Here is an 8,980-nt window from a genome sequence, read left to right on the forward strand (position 1 = left end):
CCAGACCAGACCAGATCCAGTCACCTTGGGAAGCAAGCTAAAAAAAACAGGTCAAAGCCAACAACATAAAAAGAAGCCTACGGCATCCAGTATTCCCAGGCGATCTCCCAATCAAGACACTAACCAGACCAGATCCTTCTATGGCACCTGGTCTTCCCAGGGAGTCTCCCATCCAGGTACTAACCAGGCCTGACGCTGCTTAGCCTCTGAAATCAGACGACATCGGGTGCTTTCAGGTTGATGTGGCCGTAAGCATTCTCTTCAAGACACGCCCAACCCTCTTGACAAACGCCAAGATGGTCGCCTTGAGAAACAAGCAAAAAACAACATAAAAAGAAGCCTATGGGCTTACAGCGGACCTTAAAAGATGGGACCCACTAGCTCTGTCATGGTTCGGACACTGTAATGTGTTGAAGATGAACGCGATGCCACGACTTCTGTATCTACTACAAGCCTTACCTATCAAAATACCCCAGACTTTCTTTCATGCGGTTCGCTCAATCTTTATCAAGTTCCTCTGGCGCGGAAAACATAAGCGTATTGGTAGGACAATGCTATTGCGACCGAAATTGCGGGGAGGTAATGGCTTCCCGGACCCTGCTCTATATTACACAGCGACGCACATGACACCGGTGGTTGACTGGTGCCGGTGTTCTGCCATATACTGTCCGGCCATGATATAGTGTCCGCGCCGTACTGCGCATACGCAGTACGGAGCAGACGAAGCTTCGGAAAATCTCCGAAGCTGAACGGCGCCTGCGCGGTGAGTGGAGGTGGTAGCCCCACCATCCAAGCGGACATAGGGTTGTGAATATTAGAGGGTCCCTCGCAGGCGAGCTTTGCTCGCCACGCTTCGGGCTCGGCCTCGCTGCGCTCGCCTCTTTTATATTCTTACTCTATGTCCACTTGGATAGTGGGGATAGAACCTGGACTCAGTGCGCAGGCGCCGTTCATGCTCCGCAATTTTCGGAATCTGTGTTGCTGTGTACTGCGCATGCGCAGTACACAGCGGACACTATCCGATGGGGGACCATATGTGATAAGACACCGGCATGGGGAACTGAAGCTATGGGTCAAGCTAGAGCAGGAGATGGCGCGGGTTCCACTGGCTGGTCTGCCTTGGGCGGGGAGGCCATTGGAGCCCTGTGTGACTACTCACCCGTTAATTGGCCCCTCGCTCGCCGAGATGGATAGTTTTTTTCACCTTTCCCACCTGACTAACTTCCCTTCTCCTATGACCCCAATTATTGGACATCCTAGATTCCCTCCGGGCCTGTCTGACCAGGCCTTTACCAGGCAAGCCTCGAAAGGGCTTCTGAGAGCAGCCCTATTTCTTGGACCCACGGGCTTGATTCCCGTGGGGACCATACTGCTAGAGCAAGTACCTGTTGCATTGGATAGCTGGAGAGCTAGACAGCTAATCCATTTCCTCGGATCACTACCTAACCATTCGTTCTTCTCTAGACAATTCCACCCCTTCGAGGAACTTTGCCTGGATGATGGCCCAATTCGTGGTTCCCTCTCTAGGTCCTACCAAATCCTGACAGACGCACAATCCTCAACGGATCCACCCTTCCTAGCTAAATGGAAAAGGGACTTACAAACTACATTCTCCAAACCACAGAAGGACAGAATACTCTTTTTCGCCCATAAGTCGTCACTCTGCAGTAAATATCAGGAGATCTCATATAAGCTGATCACACGCTGGTATCGTACACCGGTGGTGTTGGCCAAAATATTCCCCGGTCAATCTGACCGCTGCTGTCACTGTGGGCAACAGACTGGCACCATTCTCCACATTTTCTGGGAATGCCCTAAATTACAAACATTCTGGCAGCCTGTCCTGAGACTCATCCACAAGTTCACAGACATTTCCTTAGCCAATGATCCCGCAGCAGTTCTTCTCAATCTAACTCCTATGTCGAGAAAGCGTTATCATAAGTCCTTACTTAAACATCTCCTCAATGCAGCTAGGGCCTGCATCCCAAGTCAGTGGAAAGAGCAATCTGCTCCAATGGTGACCCAGTGGTTCGCAAGGGTAAATGATATTGAACGAATGGAAGACCTGACTGCCACAATGAGGGATAAAACGGAGGAGCATGGGAACAGATGGTTCTACTGGACCCATTTTCGCTTTTCGTAAGAATACCTCCGCGAGACATAGTAAGCTCATGGTGATCGTTGGAGATCGCTGTTCCAAACGTTGGACAGCTGATGAGCTGGTGAGCCGAGGGCGTCTCTTGCTCCCTGGGAGGGGACCCCACACTATCCACTCTACCCACGACACCCCCTTACCCCTTCTTTTCCTTTTCTGCCATTTCCTTCCCCAATCTTCTCTTTCCCCTTCTCCCTCCTTTCAGTTCTACTATTTCCCTTCTTAACTCAAAAAAGGGAAAAGAAAATGGTATGTTCCGACCCCATTTGACTACTACACAATACTCTTCCCCTATCTATGGATATCTAAACTCTTCGAGGGTAGCAGGGCTAGTATCAATAATATTTTAAGTGGTAGAGGATCCCAACGAGATGGAGCTTTAATCTCATCTTGATATGACCGCAAAGCTGTACACGTGCTATTCTCCTCAGACTTCTTACCATTGGCTCTGATATCCATGCAATATGATCGTTTGTTTGTAACTATTTGTATCACACATTCTGTGAAGTTGCCTTTGCATTGTATGTCGCATACTACTAAATAAAAAAACAAAAAAAACAGAAGCCTATGGCACCTGGTATTCCCAGGCGGTCTCCCATCCAGGTACTAACCAGGCCCGACACTGTTTAGCATCCGAGATCAGACGAGATTGGGCGCTTTCAGGGTGATGGGGCCATAGGTGATCTCTTCGGGCACTCTCAACCCTCTTGACAAATGCCAAGATGGTCACCTTGGGAAACAAGTGAAAAAAAAACAGGTCAATGTCAACAACATAAAAAGAAGAATACGGCACCTGGTATTCCAACGCCATCTCCCATCCAGGTACTAACAAGGCCCAACCCTTCTTAGCCTCAGAAAAGAGAAGAGATAGGGCTCTTTCAGGGTGATGCTGCTGTAAGCGATCTCTTTGGGCACTCTCAACCCTCTTGACAAATGCCAAGATGGTCACCTTGGGAAACAAGCAAAAAAAAAAAAATGAATCAACGCCAACAACATAAAAAGAAGCCTACAATAACTGGTAATCCCAGGTGGTCTCCCATCCAGGTACTAACCAGGCCCGACTCTTCTTAGCCTCCAAGATCAGACGAGATTGGGTGCTTTCAGAGTGATGTGGCCATAGGCAATCTCTTCAGGCACTCTCAACCCTCTTGACAAACACCAAGATGGTCACTTTGGGAAATAAGCGAAAAAAAAACAGGTCAACGCCAACAACATAAAAAGAAGTCTACGACACCTGGTATTCCCAGGCGGTCTCCCATCCAGGTACTAACAAGGCCCGACTCTATTAGCCTCCAACATCAAACGAGATCGGGTGCTTTCAGGGTGATGTGCCCGTAGGCAATCTCTTCAGGCACTTTCAACCCTCTTGACAAACGCCAAGATGGTCACCTTGGGAAACAAGCAAAAAAATAAAAATAAGTCGGAAGCTAGAGACAATACGGCCCGAGTCCTCAATTTAATCCATGCGGCGCATGTACAGGGAAGGCCCTTGCTTATGTTGTCAACGGACACGGAGAAGGCCTTTGACAGGGTGGCCTGGCACTTTATGCAGGCCACCCTGGAACATATAGGTCTTGGCCCCAACATGATGAGCTGGGTAATGTCGCTTTACTCCACGCCATCGGCAGCGGTACGGGTGACCGAGTGGTGCTCGGACTCTTTCCCCATCACTAATGGGACGAGGCAGGGGTGCCCTCTGTCTCCCCTAATTTTAATTCTGACACTGGAACCACTTATGTGTCACGTTCGGAATGACCCGAATATTACTGGCATATCCAAACCCTCGGCACACCACAAAATTGCGGCGTACGCTGACGATCTAATTTTTTCCGTCTCCAATCCACACATTTTGCTTCCCAAAATACTTGCGTCTCTACAGCGACACGGCAGCCTATATGTATTGAATATATCGGTTCCGGATGGTGAGGCCAAGAGGCTCCGCTCCTCTTTTCCATTCTACTGGGTTGAAAAATCTATACGTTAACTGGGCGTTGACATCGCAGCGGATTTAGCGCAATTGTACCTGCTTAATTTTGTCCCTCTCCTGGATAGACTGAAATCTGATTTGGGAAACTGGAATGCTTTAACACTGACCTGGTTCGGGCGCTGTAATGCATTCAAAATGATGGCCCTCCCTCGGATCTTATACATGTTCCAGACATTACCGATCCGGTTACCCCCAATTTTTTTCAGAAAACTGCAGGTGCTGCTCCGGGACTTTATTTGGGCGCGCAAACCGCCCAGAGCCCGTTTGCAATTGCTTGCCAGACCAAAGGACAAGGGGGGTCTGGGTCTCCAGGATCTCAGACAATACTACAGAGTGACTCTGCTAGCGAGAGTCGTTGATTGGCATTGTAATGGCCCACACAAGCAGTGGGTGGAGATGGAGATTGAGGATGGATCCATTCCCCTATTGACCTCCCCGTGGCTCCTGTCCTCCCTACCAAAAGACCTCAGAGGTCACCCCGTAGTGGGAGCTACGTTGGCTGTTGTGCGGAGGTTGTTCCGCTGCACACACATTGCTCCCCTGCCATCACCAATGACTCCGGTTATAGGTAATCCAGACTTCCCATCGGGATTTACCAACAAGAAACTGCGACAGTTGACAGTGGTGGGGAAACAGCGTCTGGGAGAGGTGTGGCCCACGGGAGGGCTCCCGACCATGTAAACTGTCGCCGAGCTTTCTGACCCTCCGCTTGACTTGTTTAGTGCTTATCAACTTCGTCACTTTCTTCTGGCCATACAAAGGGCCCCCTACACTCCTAGAGACCTGACACCCTATAAATCCATCTGTCACAAAAGGGAACCTGTGCGACACACCCTCTCCCTCCTGTACAACCTATTGAGTAGTCAGGAGGAGGAGTCGACCCCCACCATTTATCCACAAATGGGAGAGGGACTTAGGCATCACATTTACCCCACAACAGATAGGGAAGATCCTGACCTTAGTACATAAAGCTTCCATCGCAAACCAATATCAAGATACAAGATAGTCTCACGCTGGTATAGAGTCCCATACCTTCTGAATAAAATGGATAGATCGATCCCGGATGTTTGTTGGAGGTGAAATTCAGATATGGGGACCATGGGACACCTTTTCTGGGCATGCCCGACCTTGAGGAACTTTTGGGTTCCCAGTAGCGTGCCTTCTACACTTGACCGAACAGCCTGTTCGAAAATACAAAAAAACCCTCACGATGCAACTCCTGAATGCCGCCCGGGCCTGCATTCCCGCACTGTGGAGGCAGCCTCAGCCCCCATCCAAGGTGCTGTGGTATTCCAAAGTCAATCATATTCTCCGGATGGAAGAATTGACCGCCACCCTTCACAACACTGAAGAGGCATTTAGTGTTACATGGAGGCCCTGGACGTATTTTACTGGTACTCGAGACTACATTCGGGAGGTGAGCAGTGCCTCCGTCCCAGAAAACGACTGAACATCTAACGTTTACCTACGTAGGCCATGTCTGCCCTGGGTGGCATTCCCCCCCTCCTTTTTGTCTTTATTTTTCTTTTTTTCCCCGTCGCCATCCCCCCACCTCCTCTCTCTCCGTCTTTGCACTCTCTTCTTCCCCCGTCCTCCCTTTTGACTATGCCTTATCTCCTTACTAGCCTTTGGGACCCAGAAGAACCCCAGGGTTCTGGACATGACCGGCTCATATTTTGCTCTGGTTCACGTAGGTCATGATAAACTGGCTCGCTGTGGTCCCAGTTGTTCTCCATGATTACATTTGTCCGAACGGAGCTGCACTAGTTATACTGTACTACATGTCGGAGGTGGGGTTTCTCTATTTTCTGCATGAAATTGTAGGACTCCCCTCTGAGAACCCAGAGTTATTTGGCTGCCTATTTTTTGTTAGCATGTAATTGTGACCCTGGGTCATGCTGTATGGTTGACTGTTATATTTATATTGTTCTACTTATACTTAATAAAAGAATAAAACAAAAAAAATAAATAAGTCAATGCCAACAACTTAAAAAAAAAGCCTATGGCATCGAGAAATCCCAGGCGGTCTCCCATCCCGGTACTAACCAGGTCCCAACCCTGCTTAGCCTCTGAGATCAAATGCACGCTCAACCCTCTTGACAAACGCCAAGATGGTCACCTTGGGAAACAAACAAAAAAAACAAGTCAACGCCAACAACATAAAAAGAAGCCTGCAGCATTTGGAAAACCCAGGCGGTCTCCCATCCAGGTACAAACCAGGCCCAACCCTGCTTAGCCTCTGAGACCAAACGAGATTGGGCGCTTTCAGGGTGTTGTGCCCGTAGGCAATTTCTTTGTGCACTCTTAACCCTCATGACAAATGCCAAGATGGTCACCTTGGGAAAAAAGGGAAAAAAAACAGGTCAAAGCCAACAACATAAAAAGAATCCTACGGCATCCGGTATTCCCAGGCGATCTCCCAATCAAGACACTACCAGACCAGATCCTTCTATGTAACCTGGTCTTCCCAGGCAGTCTCCCATCCAGGTACTAACCAGGCCTGATGCTGCTAAGCCTCTGAAATCAGACGAGATCAGGTGCTTTCAGTGTGATGTGGCCGTAAGCGTTCTCTTCAAGACACGGCCAACCCTCTTGACAAACGCCAAGATGGTCGCCTTGAGAAACAAGCGAAAAAAACAGTTCAAAGCCAACAACAAAAAAAGAAGTCTATGGCACCTGGTATTTCCAGGCGGTCTCCCATTCAGGTACTAACCAGGCCCGACACTGTTTAGCCTCTGAGATCAGATGAGATTGGGCGCTTTCAGGGTGATGGGGCCGTAGGTGATCTCTTTGGGCACTCTCAACCCTCTTGTTAAACACCAAGATGGTCACCTTGGGAAACAAGCGAAAATAAACAGGTAAATGCCAACAACATAAAAAGAAGCCTACGGCACCTGGTATTCACAGATGGTCTCCCATACAGGTATTAACCAGGCCGTACACTGCTAGGCCTCCGAGATCAGATGAGATTGTGCACTTTCAGGATGATGTGGCCATAGGTGTTCTATTTAGACACTCTCAACCCTCTTGACAAATACCAAGATGGTTATCTTGGGAAACAAGTGAAAAAAAAAAGGTCAACGCCAACAACATAGACCCTGGCGGTCTCCCATCTGACCCAGACCCTGCTTAGCCTCTGAGATCGGGCGCTTTCAGGGTGATGTGACCTCAAGCAAACGCTTTGGGACATACTCAAAACTCTTGACTGATGCTAAAATGGTCACCTTGGGAAACAAGCGAAAGAAAAACAGGTCAAAGTACTATCCAGGCCGGACCCTGCTTAGCCTCTGAGATCAGATGAGATCGGGCGCTTTCAGGGGGATTTGGCCGTAGGAGATTTCTTTGGGCTCTCTCAGCCCTCTTGACAAATGCCAAGATGATCACCTTGGGAAACAAGCGGAAAAAAAAAAGCATGTCAACGCCAACAACATAAAAAGAATGCTACGGCACCTGGTATTCTCAGTTGGTCTCCCATCCAGTTACTAATCAGGCCCAACAATGCTTAGCCTCCGAGATCAGACAAGATCAGGCACTTTCAAGGTGATGGGGCCATAGGCAATCTCTTCGGGCACTCTCAACCATCTTGACAAACGCCAACATGGTCATCTTGGGAAACAAGCGAAAAAAACCAAGTCATTGCCAACATTGGAGGCTAAGCAGGGTTGGGCAATCAGTTTCCTTGCCTGAAATAGGCATCTCAGAACTGCCATCTGGCTACTTCCCGGGTTTCCAACTCCTTCAACTAATCCCAGGAGACAATACTTTGCCTCCATCATGGTGGAGGTTCCAACCACCCGATCAATGGTTCCTGTCACCTCTGTCCAGTAGCGGATCAACTTCGGGCATCTCCAAAACATGTGCATCATGTCTCCCCCCATGTTCCCGCACCGGGGGCAACTTGCGTCCGGCCGTTTGGCCAAACTGAAAAAGTTTACGAGGAGCATAATAGGTTCTATATAATAAGAACAGATGTGACATCCTGTGTGAGGAGAGCCACAATTCACCACAGGCAGGATTCCTGCGGCCAATTATAGCTCAGGGGGGGTTTAGTACACACCCCACACTATATAAGGCTGCCAGCATGGCGGCCTTGTATAGTGTGTTGCGGTGGTCAGGGAAAGAGGACGATAGGCAGGGACAGTGTCTTTACTGCTTGGGAACCTAGCACTGTTACAATGGGTGTTATGTGCCTCCTGCACAGTACACACCTGAAGCTACCCTTTATTACTGGTGTTCAATTTCTGCAATACATGCATCTGCAGTGCAGAAGTTAGAGTCGGTGTTGTGTGCCTCCTGCACAGTATACACCTTATTGCTGGTGTTCTGTTTCTGTAATACAGGAACCTAGTACTGTTACAGTGCTAGGGTGTACAGAGAAGCTGGTATATATAGAAGACTACAGCATACAGAAGAAAGGCTAGTGAATACAGAATACAGGTTTCGTGTATGTAGATAGGCTTGAGTATACAGAGATGCTAGAGTAAACAGTGAGGCTGGGGTACACAGAGAGGCTAGTTTAAAGACAAATACAAAGATGTTAGTGTATATAGAGAGGTTAGTGTATACAGAAAGGACAGTGCATATAGAGAAGCTAGTGTATACAGAAAGGGTATACATGAAAGCTGACATTCTATACAGAAGACTGGGTAGTGTATACAGAGAGTCTAGTGGGTACAGAAGACAGGCTGGTGTATTCTAGCTAGTTTTTACAGTCTAGTGTATACAGAAGACAGGCTGTGGTATACAGAGAGTTTAGTGTATTCAGAGAGTCTAGTGTATACAGTCGGCGAGTGTATACATAAGACTGGCTAGTTTACACAGTGTTTACAGAGATGCAA

General features: G+C 48.5%; 3 pseudogenes; all 3 read right to left on the reverse strand.

The window, feature by feature from the left end:
• Positions 1–2,717: 2,717 nt before the first annotated feature.
• LOC143957523 (5S ribosomal RNA) lies at positions 2,718–2,836 on the reverse strand (annotated as a pseudogene).
• A 322-nt stretch (positions 2,837–3,158) lies between these two features.
• On the reverse strand, positions 3,159–3,277 carry LOC143957284 (5S ribosomal RNA; annotated as a pseudogene).
• A 3,529-nt stretch (positions 3,278–6,806) lies between these two features.
• On the reverse strand, positions 6,807–6,925 carry LOC143957581 (5S ribosomal RNA; annotated as a pseudogene).
• Between the last annotated feature and the right edge of the window lie 2,055 nt (positions 6,926–8,980).

This window comes from Lithobates pipiens, unplaced genomic scaffold (genome assembly GCF_037356315.1).
Source record: "Lithobates pipiens isolate NorthernLeopardFrog02 unplaced genomic scaffold, aLitPip1_a1.2 Scaffold_52, whole genome shotgun sequence".
NCBI classification, from domain to species: Eukaryota; Metazoa; Chordata; class Amphibia; order Anura; family Ranidae; genus Lithobates; species Lithobates pipiens.